The sequence below is a fragment of the Bufo bufo genome, chromosome 4 (genome assembly GCF_905171765.1).
Source record: "Bufo bufo chromosome 4, aBufBuf1.1, whole genome shotgun sequence".
NCBI classification, from domain to species: Eukaryota; Metazoa; Chordata; class Amphibia; order Anura; family Bufonidae; genus Bufo; species Bufo bufo.
The window spans coordinates 18,843,730-18,857,572 of record NC_053392.1 but is presented as its reverse complement, the minus strand read 5'-3'; the positions used below and the strand labels follow the sequence as shown (position 1 = coordinate 18,857,572).

Genomic DNA, 13,843 nt, shown 5'->3' with positions numbered 1-13,843 from the left:
TTTGGCAGCTGAAGACATCTGTGTTGGTCCCATGTTCATACGTGCCCGCATTACTGAGAAAAAAACGTGTGTTAACATATGGAAATGAGCCTCTAGGAGCAACGGGGGCGTCACCATTACACCTAGAGGCTCCGCTCTCTCTACAAATGCTGCGCCCCCTGCACTCTGATTGGGTCAGGTGTAATGACAGGTGTATATTGGAGGCGTGGCGATCTCCTTTGAGTCATGCACACCTGACCAGTCAATCTGTCCTGGAGGCTGGTTTTAAAGTCAGTATAAAACTGAGTCTGCTTATATAGAACCTACCAGTGGCCATTTGGCTCCAGGAGAAGTATATGGTGGGCTCAGCATGCATGTTGGTACTTGCATCCCTGGATCCGATGAAAGCTGTAATGGCACCGGACGGGGTTAAAAGCAGAGTGTGCTTGGCTTGCATGCTGACCTGCATTCCCTGGATTTTGTGTGGCTGTCATGGCCCATAAACAGGTAGGAACTAGTGTTAGGGACCACTCAAATGAGACGACCTTGACGCGGTGAGTGGCTTATTACGCTTTGGCCAAAATATACACCAATGTCTCATCCAGCATGGAGGCAGGGCAGAATTCTGGATGTAATGTGCGATCACATTTGCATTTTCCGTTTGTATATGTATTTCGCCATAGTGATATGCACCTACATACGGGTTGTGCTGACCCAATCCCCCACATTTTTTCTTTGTAATGACATTTATACTGCCTGGCCCTGTCAATCACAATGCACAGGCCGCAGCAGTTTTTTGTGAAGCTGCCGGAGGAGGTGAACGTGGCCATATGTAGAATCTGTGGGCAGAAAATGAAGCGTGGCCAGGGGGACAAGGTTGGCACTACAGCCCTGCATCAACATATGCAGCGTTGCCATCCAGTGGCCTGGGAGAACCGTGGCTCCGATGTGGTCGGTCCAGCCTGCCGCATCAACCGCTGCATCACCCACTGGCATGCACCCGGTTTCAGCCAGTCAAGTCTCCACCACCTCAGCCGAAAGGAGCTGTCTGTCAATCCCATCTTCTGCTGGTCCCCATGCTCCTCCTACTCTTTGTCACGCATTCAGTCAGCAAACGATCACCGATGCGATTGCCAAGAGACAGCAGTATGTGTGCATGCATCTAACGGCGCAGAAGCTGAACGTGCTACTGTCCAAGTTGCTGGTGCTCTAGTCCCTCCCTTTCCAACTGGTAGACTCTGCACCTTTCAGAGAACTGATGGCTTATGCTGAGCAGAGTTGGAAAGTCCCAAGCCATTATTTCTTTGCCAAAAAGGCAGTACCAGCCCTGCACAAACATGTAGAACAGAAGGTGGGCCAGTCCTTGAGCATGTCGGTGTCTGCAAAGTGCACGGCAGCGCCAACGTGTGGAGCTGTAACTATGGTCAGGGACAATATAGCGGGTCCTGAAGTCTTCCACCCATCTGCAAGACATCCTAAAAATGGCCAGGAAACTTTGCATGTACTTCAGCCACTCGTACACTGCAAAGCACACCCTCCTTGAGCAGCAGCGGCAGAACGGCATCCCCCAACATAGGCTGATAGGTGACGTTTCCACCCGTTGGAATTCCACCCTCCATATGTTAGACCGACTGTATGAACAGAGAAAGGCCATAAACAATTTCTTGATGATCCCCTGTGTAACTTCGATGTCAGCCAGTGGCAGCTCATGCGTGACACCTGCCGTTTGCTCAGGCCCTTTGAGGATGCCACGTTATTTGTCAGTCGCCAGGACTACGGGATGAATGACGTCATTCCACTTCTTCTTGTCCTGGAACAGATTATTATTATTATTATTATTTATTATTAAAGCGCCATTCATTCCATAGCGCTGTACATATGATAAGCGGTGCACATACATAATACAGACAATTGCACTAACAATGGTTGGTCAGGGAACTAGAGATGTGGCGCTTAGATCTCACGTCCACATGAGCCCTGTGGGGGCTGAACTGGAAGAGGAGGAGGAGGAGGTGGAGGAGGACATTGAAGCACAGGCATTGTTTAGCGAAATTTGTGGTTTTTCTACTCAGGTGACAGGAGAGGGGGAGCAGGAGCAGCCAGAGGAGCTACAGGGCGATGAGGAAGGCGAGGCAGAGGACCCAGACACACCGTGGCAGTATGCAGTGGAGATGGAGGCAGGGAGTCCCTCCAAGTCACTTGCACAAAAGGCACAATGCATGCTCACTTGCTTGGGTAGTGACAGCCGAATTGTCACCATTCAGCAGAAGGATGACTTCTGGCTCTCCACCTTGTTGGACCCTCGCTACCGGTCATGAATGGGTGCTTTTTTTACACCCACTGAGAAGGAGTACAAACTAAACTGCTACAGAGACATGCTATGTTGTCAGTTGGCCGCTGTCCATCTGCGCCATAGTCCATCCTCTCGCAGGCCCTCTGCGCTCACGTTACACTGCCATGGCTGCTGGAGAGGGGTGGCAGGAGCAGTAACAGTTCCATCAGCAACAACCTGAGTCTACAGTCGCTGATGAGTAGCTTTCTTCACCCGCATAGTGAAGAAACTACTCACCAGCAGCAGCAGGTAGACCTGGAGCAGGACCTGAACCATCAGATGGTGGCAAACTTGGACAGCACCCTGCGACCCCACATTGAGGACTACTGAGCAACCAAACTGGATTTGTGGCAGTAACTAGCAGAGTTTGCCCTTGAAAAGCCGTCCTGCCTGGCCAGTAGTGTGGAATCAGAGCGGGTGTTTAGTGCGGTGGGGGCCATCGTTACCCCAAGAAGAACTCGCCTGTCCACCCAAAATGTGGAGAGACTGACCTTTGTCAAGATGAATCAGGCGAGGATCAGCCAGGATTTCCACCCACCAATTTCAGATGCATCAGACTAGATCATCCATGGTGCCACACCATTACTTTGACAAAAGATACTGGTTTCTTCTTTCTACCTGACTCAGCTATTACTCTGATGCTGCCACCCACATGATGCCACACATCTGATGCCAAGTGGTCCTTCTTTCACCCACCTTTGTCAGAGGGTACTGGTAATGCCACCCACCACCCCACTCTCTCACCGGGTCACTTTGTGGTCTCCTGATGTAGCTGCTGCTGCCATGTCCACACTGTCACCTTGCAACTCTGTGGTATCCTGATGCTGATGCTGCCGTATGCACACTACAGTATGTCACCTTGCCAATGTTAAGTATTCTAATGCTGCTGCTGCCTTATCCACACTGTCATTTTGCCACTCTGTGGTATCCTGATGCTGCTGCTACTGCCATCTCCACACTATGTCACCTTGCCTCTTTGTGGTATCCTGATGCTGCTGCTACTGCCATCTCCACACTATGTCACCTTTCCACTCTGTGGTATTTTGATGCTGATGCCGCTGCCCTATCCACACTATGTCAACTTGCCACTCTGTGGTATCCTGATGCTGCTGTTGCTGTATCCACACTATGTCACCTTGCCACTGTTTGGCAGGGCCGGCCTTTGGGGTGTGCGGGCTGTGCGGCCGCACAGGGCCCCATAGCAACAGGGGCGCTGGGCGGCCGACAGCTCGCAATGTAATATGCGGCAGGCGAGGCTGCACTTGTGTTCTCGCTCGGGGCGCCCCCTCCATCTCCCCCTCCCCTGTCTGACCTGATTCCTCCTCCCGTCCCTTGTGTCTGACCTGCCTGCTGCCCCCGCTGCTGCCAATAAGAAGAGACAGGAGGAGGAGGGGAGGGGCTGTGGCCACTGCGCCTCCAATGAAGATAACTGACCTGAAATACAAATACAGGAGGCGGGTGCCGGAATCAAATAGCCGACATCCGACCTCTGTGAAAGGGAGCTGCGATCAGCTGCAGTTGAGTTAACCCTTCAGGTGCGGTACCTGAGGGGTTAACTGCCGCTGATCGCAGCTCCCTGTCATAGAGGTCGGGTGCCGGCTATTTGATTCCGGCACCCGCCTCCTGTATTTGTATAAGAAACGTTGGTGGCACAGTGCGCCCCCTCCCCCCCCCTAGTATAATAAACGTTGGTGGCACTGTGCGCCCCCTCCCCCCCCCCTAGTATAATAAACGTTGGTGGCACAGTGCACCCCCTCCCCCCCCTAGTATAATAAACGTTGGTGGCACTGTGCGCCCCCTCCCCCCCCAGTATAATAAACGTTGGTGGCACAGTGCGCCCCCCTCCCTCCCCCCCCCCCAACACCCCAGTATAAGAAACATTGGTGGCTCAGTGGGAAGTGCCAATGAGGGTTAAAAAATAATTAAAAAAATTAACTCACCTGCTCCAGTTGATCGCGTAGCAGCCGGTCTCCTGTTTCTTCAGGACCTGTGGTGACGTCACTGAGCTCATCACATGATCCATTACCATGGTGATGGATCATGTGATGTATCATGTGATGAGCACAGTGATGTCACCACAGGTCCTTTGACAGGTCATGAAGAAAGAACAGAAGACGATCAATTGGAGGAGGTGAGTTAATTTTTATATTTTTTTAACCCTCATTGGCACTGCCCACTGCGCCACCAATGTTTATTATATTGAGGGGGGCGCACTGCACCACCAATGTTTATTATATTGAGAGGGGGGGTGCACTGCGCCACCAATGTTTATTATATTAAGGGGGGGTGCACTGTGCCACCAATGTTTATTATACTGGGGTGTTGGGGGGGCGCACTGCGCCACCAATGTTTATTATACTGGGGTGTTGGGGGCGGCGCACTGCGCCACCAATGTTTATTATACTGGGGTGTTGGGGGGGCGCACTGCGCCACCAATGTTTATTATACTGGGGTGTTGGGGGGGCGCACTGCGCCACCAATGTTTATTATATTGGGAGGGCGCACTGCGCCAATGTTTATTATATTGGGGGGGGGCGCACTGCGCACAACGACGGGTTAGGGAAATTTCACAGCAGAGTGCGCATGCGCTGGGAGCCTCGCCGGTGGTTAGGGAAAAATTATGGGCCAGTGCACAGGTGCGGTGATCGGATGGATGTTCTCAGCTGGACACCGGCCGACACTGCGCATGCGCTGGGAGCCTCACCAGCGGTTAGGGTAGGGAAAAAGCACTGGCCTGTACGTAATTTTTCCCTTCCCTAACCGCTGGTGAGGCTCCCGGTGCATGCGCAATGTCGGCCGGTGTCCAGCTGAGAACATCCATCGGATCACTGCGCCTGCGCACTGGCCCATAGTTTTTCCCTACCCTAACCGCCGGCGAGGCTCCTGGCGCATGCGCACTCTGCTGTGAAACTTCCCTAACCTGTTGTTGTGCGCCTGCGCGGTGCTGCACACCTCCTCACGTCATGTCCGGTGCGACCGGAAGTGACGAAGGTAGGGAAATCTCACGAAGTAGGGAAGTATGACATTACACCGGCCTGTGTGGGCTGGTAACTACTTGGTTGGATAGTCAGCCAGCCTATGCCATGATGCCAGCAACAAGCAGTGTTTTTTTTTTTTTTTTGGAGGGGGGGGCGCCACAAGGTTAGCTCGCACAGGGCGCCTGAACACCTAAGGCCGGCCCTGCTGTTTGGTATCCTGATGCTGCTGCCTTATCCACACTGTCACCTTGCCACTCTGTGGCCTCCTCCTGGTGCTGCTGCTGCCGCCACCTCCACACTCTGTCATTGTGCCACTTGTAGGCCTCCTCATACTGCTGCCACCTCCAGACTCGGTCATTGTGCCACTCTGTGTTCTCCTAATGCTGCTGCCAACTCCATACTCTGTCGTTGGGCCATGCTGTGGCGTCCTCCTGATGCTGCTGCCGCCACCTCCAGACTCGGTCATTGTGCCACTCTGTGGTCTCCTCAAGCTGCCACCACCTCCAAACTCTGTTATTGTGCCACTTGTAGGCCTCCTCATACTGCTGCCAAGTGAAGAATCTGTCATTGTGCCACTCTGTGGCCTCCTCCTGATGCTGCTGCCGCCACCTCCACACTGCCATTGTGCCACTTTGTGGCCTCCTCCTGCTGCTTTCAACTCCAGACTGTGTCATTGGGCCACTCTGTGGCCTCCTCCTGATGTTCCACCTCACCACTATTTCATAGGTCCACTCTTTGGACTTCTTTTGCTGTTCCCACCCTCCCCACTTCATGACTCGGCCACTACTTTGGCTTTTGGCCTGGCTGACATCATCATTTATTTGACCCTTCTTGTGATCTGTCAGAAGGAAGGAAAAATGAGACGCACAATGGAACCTGTCTATGTAGCAGCTGCAAGGCCTGTATGGTCCTATCAGAATTGGCTTATGATTTGGTAGCCAAAAGCAGGAGTGGGTACAAAACACAGAAGACATGAAAATATTCCGTTCACGTGTCATCTCTGTTTTGGATCCACTCCTGTTTCTATTTGGCATTAGCAATACTGATGGATTACTGACCAAATGCTGACCGAGTGAAGGCGGATGCTCCACAGACAGGATCCGTTTTTTTGTGGGTTATTGTTCTCACTGATCAGAGGAAGGGAAAAATAATCTGTGACGTCAACACAACCTTACTGCTGACACCCTCTCCATGGGGGGGGGGGGGGGGCTCTACATGTATAAGCCTGTAATTGAATAGGTTCTGTAGACATCAATGTGGAATCAGCTGACGATGGTGTAAAAGGAGTGCGCTTCTTCTTGACGATAACAGCTACCTGTAAGGCTGAGTTCATACTTCATTATTTTTGTCAGTTTTATCCCCGTGACTGCCCAAATAAGTGAAGTGTGCAGTGATTCTAAGAGCGACACCTGTCATCTGCATGTCATACTGACTCACAGTATTATTTCACTACCACAGCAGACTCCCTATGCGTGTTACTACAAGGCACAGTGTTCTACACCCATATAAATCCTCTATGCAGCCCGAAAATAGAAGTTTTTTAATGAAATTTGCATAGTGGGAGGGTAGGACTTTTTTTTTTTAATTCCACTGTGAACCCTTTTAAATGTATTTTCCACCTACACAACTCCATTTTTACTTATTACTGTCCTCCGAATTGTATTCTTTGAAAAATAATGTTAAAAGGATCTCAGACAACTGGTCCCTCGGTGATCAGCTGTCAGCTAGAAGGAAACCCTGCAGCACGTGCTTGTTCCGACATTCCTTATGTAACTAGAGGAGAATGAGATAAAGACCTGGTAAAGGGTGTGGATGTGTGCAGACAAACCAGAGTGAGGAAACTTATAAATGTGTAGATGTCACTGTCCTGGTGGTGGACATCTGCCAATACTAATCACTTTTAGGTCTAGGTACAAAACCTCTGTGCAGCAGGAGCAATCAACACGGACATCGAGAAAATCTTATTATTTCGTCTTCATATACAGAATAAGTCATGGAGCATCTACTGCCCTAAATGGGGAAAAAAGGGACCTTCAGATTTTAGTTTTATGGTTATAACTAGAGATGAGTGAAGATATCAAAAATCCAATTCAGCTGCTTCGACAAATTTCACAAAGGATCGCGATGACGGGGAACAGTGAGCCTCCGTCATTGAACCCCTCAGATGCCGCATTCATCACTGATTGAGGCATCTGACACTAAAATTGAGGCCTTTCAGAGGTTAATCAGGGTAAAAAAAAAATACTGTACATACTCACCTTATCCATTATCAAATGTTTCCAGAAAATGGTATTAAAGTCAATTTGTTTCTCTCATCTCTAATTATCTAGTTATATCGTCTTGGTTTCTTCTGGAGGAGACAATCCAACCAGGGTGCCGATAGATATTCTTCATGTTTTGGACCTGGTTGATAAGAGGTCAGTAACTGCATGAAAAGTTTGTGACACATCAAAATCTTTAATTACAGAGAAACCTGGAAAATGTCCACCACCAAATCCATTGGTAAGATGTGCTTCTCCACCTCCTAACAAAGCGTGCTACTCGGACAGTGACTGCGGTGGAAACCTAAAGTGCTGCAAACATCCGTGCGATCCGACATGCATGAAGCCCTTCACAGGTGAGCACGTTATTTAATAGGATTTGACACCTGGTGCAGGAGGCGGATAGTGATGTGGTTAAATGACCGGCTCCACCTGACCTGCCAATATCTGCTATAAAAGCATCTGTCAGCAGTTTTGTCCCTATGACACCGGCTGACCTGTTACATGTGCACTTGGCAGCTGAAGACATCTGTGTTGGTCCCATGTTCATACGTGCCGGCATTACTGAGAAAAATAATGTTTTTATATATGTAAATGAGCCTCTAGGAGCAACGGGGGTGTTGCTGTTACACCTAGAAGCTCCGCTCTGTCTACAAATGCCGCGCCCCCTGCACTCTGATTGGCTCAGGTGTAATGACATTTATACTGCCTGGCCCTGTCAATCACAATGCAGAGGGCACAGCAGGTGAAAGAGAGAGCGGAGCCTGTAGGTGTAATGGTGACGCCCCCGTTGCTCCTAGAAGCTCAATTGCACATATTAAAACATAGTTTTTCTCAGTAATGCGAACACGTATGAACATGGGACCAACACAGATGTCTCCAGCTGCCAAGTGCACATGTAACAGGTCAGCCGGTGTCATAGGGACGGATCTGCTGACAGATGGGCTTTAACATCTCAGAGGTATATTCAGCTTCACTGGAGGCAGAAGTAGGAAATAATACAATAAGTTTATGTTCCAAATTGTGGACCTGTGAGCACTCCGAGCCTCATCGTATGACCAAGAAGATTCAGTGTGCCCCTAGAAGTAATGTTATCTAAAGAAGGATACTGCCATTAGGAACATTACATTACTTATCCTGTACTGATCCTGAGTTACATCCTGTATTATCCTCCAGAGCTGCACTCACTATTCTGCTGGTGCAGTCACTGTGTACATACATTACTTACCCTGTACTGATCCTGAGTTACATCCTGTATTATACTCCAGAGCTGCACTCACTATTCTGCTGGTGCAGTCACTGTGTACATACATTACATTACTTATCCTGTACTGATCCTGAGTTACATCCTGTATTATACTCCAGAGCTGCACTCACTATTCTGCTGGTGCAGTCACTGTGTACATACATTACTTATCCTGTACTGATCCTGAGTTACATCCTGTATTATACTCCAGAGCTGCACTCATTATTCTGCTGGTGAAGTCACTGTGTACATACATTACTTATCCTATACTGATCCTGAGTTACATCCTGTATTATACTCCAGAGCAGCACTCACTATTCTGCTGGTGCAGTCACTGTGTACATACATTACATTACTTATCCTGTACTGATCCTGAGTTGCATCTTGTATTATACTCCAGAGCTGCACTCACTATTCTGCCGGTGCAGTCACTGTGTACATACATTACATTACTTATCCTGTACTGATCCTGAGTTCCATCCTGTATTATATTCCAGAGCTGCACTCACTATTCTGCTGGTGCAGTCGCTGTGTACATACATTACTTATCCTGTACTGATCCTGAGTTACATCCTGTATTAATGTAACATGTGGTCAAAATACCCAAAAAATCCCTTTAGGGGTCTCTAACTGATACTAAAATACATCTTTATTCATTCATTGTTAAAATCGTGATTCACTAATTCTATATTAGCTTCTCATATATTTGGATATGCACTATTGATTGTTACTAACAACAACTCAGGGATATGGTTACAGTCCATGTTTGTTAATATATATACCTATCATGGTAAATCACCCATGAAGGTACGTGGAGCAAGGGATCAGTTTTCTGTGCTCATGTGTATCCAGTTTGAAGAATACGAAGTGTGGTCCCTAAGGGGAGAAGGTGCAAGGGCATCCCCCCGGGGTAAACTGCTCGTAATAAGAAATGAGTGAAAAAAAGGGGCAGTAACGTATTAAAACCTAACGTTTATTAGAATGATTAAGATCCCAGGATTGGGAAGAGGAAACCCCTACCAAACAAACAGTACAAACAACGGCAGGGAACCTGGGTTAACAGGTCACCTAATGGTCAAGTCCACATTGACACCTCAAGGCGGGGCGGGAGTGGGACTGTATGACCAATAAACAAACACAGTGTTGAGACCACGGCTGTGTGCCAGAGGTCTAAAAGCATGCCAATAGGCAAAAGTAAAAGGGTGGATCTTACCGGTGGTGGACGTCAGGACCGTCTAGTCCAGTACCCAAGGGGAAGATATTCTCACGCTTGAATACGTCCTCCAGTGGGTTGTTACTTGGTGCAGGAGGGCCACAGGGAAAGTCTGTCCCTGTTAATGCCCTACTTGGCCTGTTGTGCCCTAAGGTAACCTCCTAACATGGGGTCCTGTCCCTGCAAGGGGTGGCCCCGTCCGGAACCTAACCCTAAATAAATGACCCTAGGTAACCCTGTCAGGGCAGGGGAAGTGGCCCTATTGGATCTATATGGATCGTATACTGGGTCCATTTGTGCAATCACTCCCTTCCTATGTGAGAGACACAGGCCATCTACTCTCCAAGCTAGAGAACCTTAATCTAGAACCCAATTGGTTCTTGGCATCAATTGATGTCGATGCCCTATACTCCTCCATTCCTCATGATAAGAGTTTCCTAGCCACCGCACATTTCCTGAGAGCTAGAGGACTACAGTTCTCTGCACATAACGAGCTGGTCCTCCATCTCTTGAATTTTGTACTTACGAGCAACTGTTTTCTCTTTGACGGTCGGATATACCACCAGCTCAGGGGCACCGCGATGGGCAGCTCCTGCGCGCCATATTACGCGAACCTGCTCCTGGGCTGGTGGAAAGAGACCATGGTATTCGGCGATTCACCTAACTGGTACACCGAGTACATCGTCCTCTGGACCCGCTACATAGATGATATTTTCATTCTGTGGAGCGGGCCAGAGGATGACTTCAAGAGGTTGGTAGAGGAGCTTAACCACAACACCATCAATCTCAGGTTCACTTCAGTCATTGCACGAAATAATCTCCCTTTCCTGGACATTTGTATATCCAGGGACACCAAGGGGGGTCTGCAGACCACTATATACCGAAAGGAGACATCGACAAACTCACTGCTTTGATGGGACAGCTGTCATCCTGTCCCATTGAAGCGGGGGATTCCTGTCGGCCAATATCTAAGGATTAGACGCAACTGCTCGGAACAACGGGAGTTCAAACGTCAGGCAAATGAGTTAAGAAAGCGCTTTCGTGCAAGAGGTTATACTGATAACACATTGAGAAAGGCCTATCAGAGAGCACGACAGGAGACACGCACTACACTGTTGCATCCCACTGGGGGCCCCAAAATCGAGCCACAGAAGAAATTACGGGTACGTATAGGACGAGCATATGGGTGACATTCGCAACAACAGAGATACCCCAGTGGCGAGACACGTTCACTCTGCCCATGGTGGGCGGGCGTCAGGGGTCACATTTTTAGGCCTAAAAGTGATCAGGAAGCCACCACGAGGGGGGGATTGGGATAAAAGGATCCTCCAGAGAGAGTGATGGTGGATATTCAAATTGAAAACTACCAACCACCATGGCTTAAATGGTCAGCTACAGTTTTTTGTGACCCGGTTTGGTTCCCGTCACCCTATAATATTCTTGTCTACGTACTAGTTGGGGTGACCAATTCAGGTGGACTATGAGGCATTTAAGTTATATCTATATGCCCCTCTCCCTCTGATGATTCACCCCTCCCACTTGTGGGCTGTTCTCTGTCTCTTTTCTCATCTGTCATCAGCAAGCGTTATTTTAAGTCAATGACCCAACTGATTGAGCAGCGGTTATTATCATCTTTCATAAAAGTCAATGTATCTTATCTAGGTCCAGGGGTCTGACTGCCATTAATGTCCCCTCCTAGGTCCCATACTGGAGGTGATGCCTATTATCCTCCCCAGTATCAGCAGGAGTGTAGTTGTAGGAGCTGCTATGTTTTAATCATGAGCCCTCCCACTCCTGCTACCTCTCTTGGACAGCCGGAGCTGCGCTCCGCCCGGATCACGCTCTCATGCGGTGACGCCTATGAGTGCGCTGTGACGCTGCTGAAGCCGCACTGCAAATGGGCTGCCCTCATGGTAGGTGCGCATGCGCTAGGGGGTACATGGTCCGCCGCGTCAGGTGACATACATCTCATCACGTGAGCGGCGGCCACGCCCATCACGCATGCGCACAGCCACCCCTTCCCTTCCATTTAAACCTAATAGCGCGCTCAGTCGCGCTGACAGACGCCGGCAGACTGGCGGTAAGCTCCACTGCCCTGCCGCACTCCATGGTAAAGGCCAAACGCGCTCCATGTGACACAGTAAGTAAACTAACTTTACATGCCAGCAGTAAGAGTCGCAGCCATGTCCTGAACCTGAATGGATCCTTTTTGTTGTTTTCCATTTGCAGGTATCTGGGTTGATTTGGACTAAATACATCCTTTTAAGTCTGCGCAACCTTGACTCTATTCCCTCCCCCTCCATCTGCTAGAACCATCCAGCTGGTCTGGGAGTGGGGGCTCCTCCTCTACTCGAGACCCTTATCCCCTGACGAGTTAGGGGGTCTTCCAGAAGTAGAGGGACTTTGAGTATATCTTTACATTAGTTCTTCACCATTGCCATCTCCACGACACACCCTGGTCGTTTAAGCCACTTCCCCTGCCCTGACAGGGTTACCTAGGGTCATTTATTTAGGGTTAGGTTCCGGACGGGGCCACCCCTTGCGGGGACAGGAGGTTGCCTTAGGGCACAACAGGCCAAGTAGGGCATTAACAGGGACAGACTTTCCCTGTGGCCCTCCTGCACCAAGTAACAACCCACTGGAGGACGTATTCAAGCGTGAGAATATCCTCCCCTTGGGTACTGGACTAGACGGTCCTGACGTCCACCACCGGTAAGATCCACCCTTTTGCTTTTGCCTATTGGCATGCTTTTAGACCTCTGGCACACCGCCGTGGTCTCAACACTGTGTTTGTTTATTGGTCATACAGTCCCACTCCCGCCCCGCCTTGAGGCGTCAATGTGGACTTGACCATTAGGTGACCTGTTAGGTTCCCTGCCGTTGTTTGTATCCAGTTTGAACCAGAGATAAAGGGCTTTCACTGTCTTGTCATAGCACTAGGATATCGGCCAGATGAGAGTTAATTATTTTTATTTTATATGTGATTTTGCTGTACCACTCAGTACACCGTGTTCCTAATACGTGGCCACTTGTATGCAGTGTGCCAATCATCTCCACTGTTCAAACCCACTCTGTATGTATGCCACTTAGTGATTTGGAAGAGATTCTACCTTGTTGCAACAGCTGGCAATATTTTTTCACCAATTGGCAAAACTTGTATATTGTCCCTCTTATATTACTAGTTCTGTGTGTTGCCAGTTGATTGCGACACAGTAACTGAGTTTAGAGATCTCTCCTATATTCAGTTCACTCTTAACTATGCCTCATATTTCTAGTCAGCTAAGCCTAAGCTTATTTAATGTTAACAACCTGCCATTTGTCGGTTGCTATCTGGTCTGAAACTGGTCCTATAACTCCAACTAGTTCTCTCACTGTGTTCTGCCTAAAACTTAACACTGCACTATGGTGCTCCTCCCGACATGTTGGCTTCGTCAGGGGAAGTGGGGTCCTTAGCGTGCACGCGCTCGCATCGACCACTATTTATGCATCGCAAATCTCCGCCCAGCCGCTCACCATAGCCTGTCATAACACTATTCTCCACAGTGGGAGGTGCGCCTTCCTATCAGTTACCGGCGCGTCCCATTACTCACATGCTGTGCGCCCGCTTTCTTAGATACGTCACCGGTTCTGCGACGTTAGTATTTCCCCCCCTCCGATTTTGTCAGCCGTCCATCAACCTGGACAGTCCTCAAACTCCTCCTCTTAGTGAGTCCCACTGTCACCCTAGGTAGGATTCTCAATCCCTAATTCCAGATGATTTGTTGTCCTTCTCTATCTATAACACTAGACTAACAAAACATAACGGCCTCCTGTAAGCAAGCTAGCATGAGCATA

General features: G+C 49.2%; 1 protein-coding gene across 1 annotated transcript in view; it reads left to right on the top strand.

Annotated features, from left to right (window-relative positions):
• The window catches only part of LOC120997016 (perlwapin-like), a 136,607-nt gene that overhangs the window by 6,562 nt on the left and 116,202 nt on the right, over positions 1–13,843 (top strand). The gene's annotated exons all lie outside the window — the stretch shown is intronic.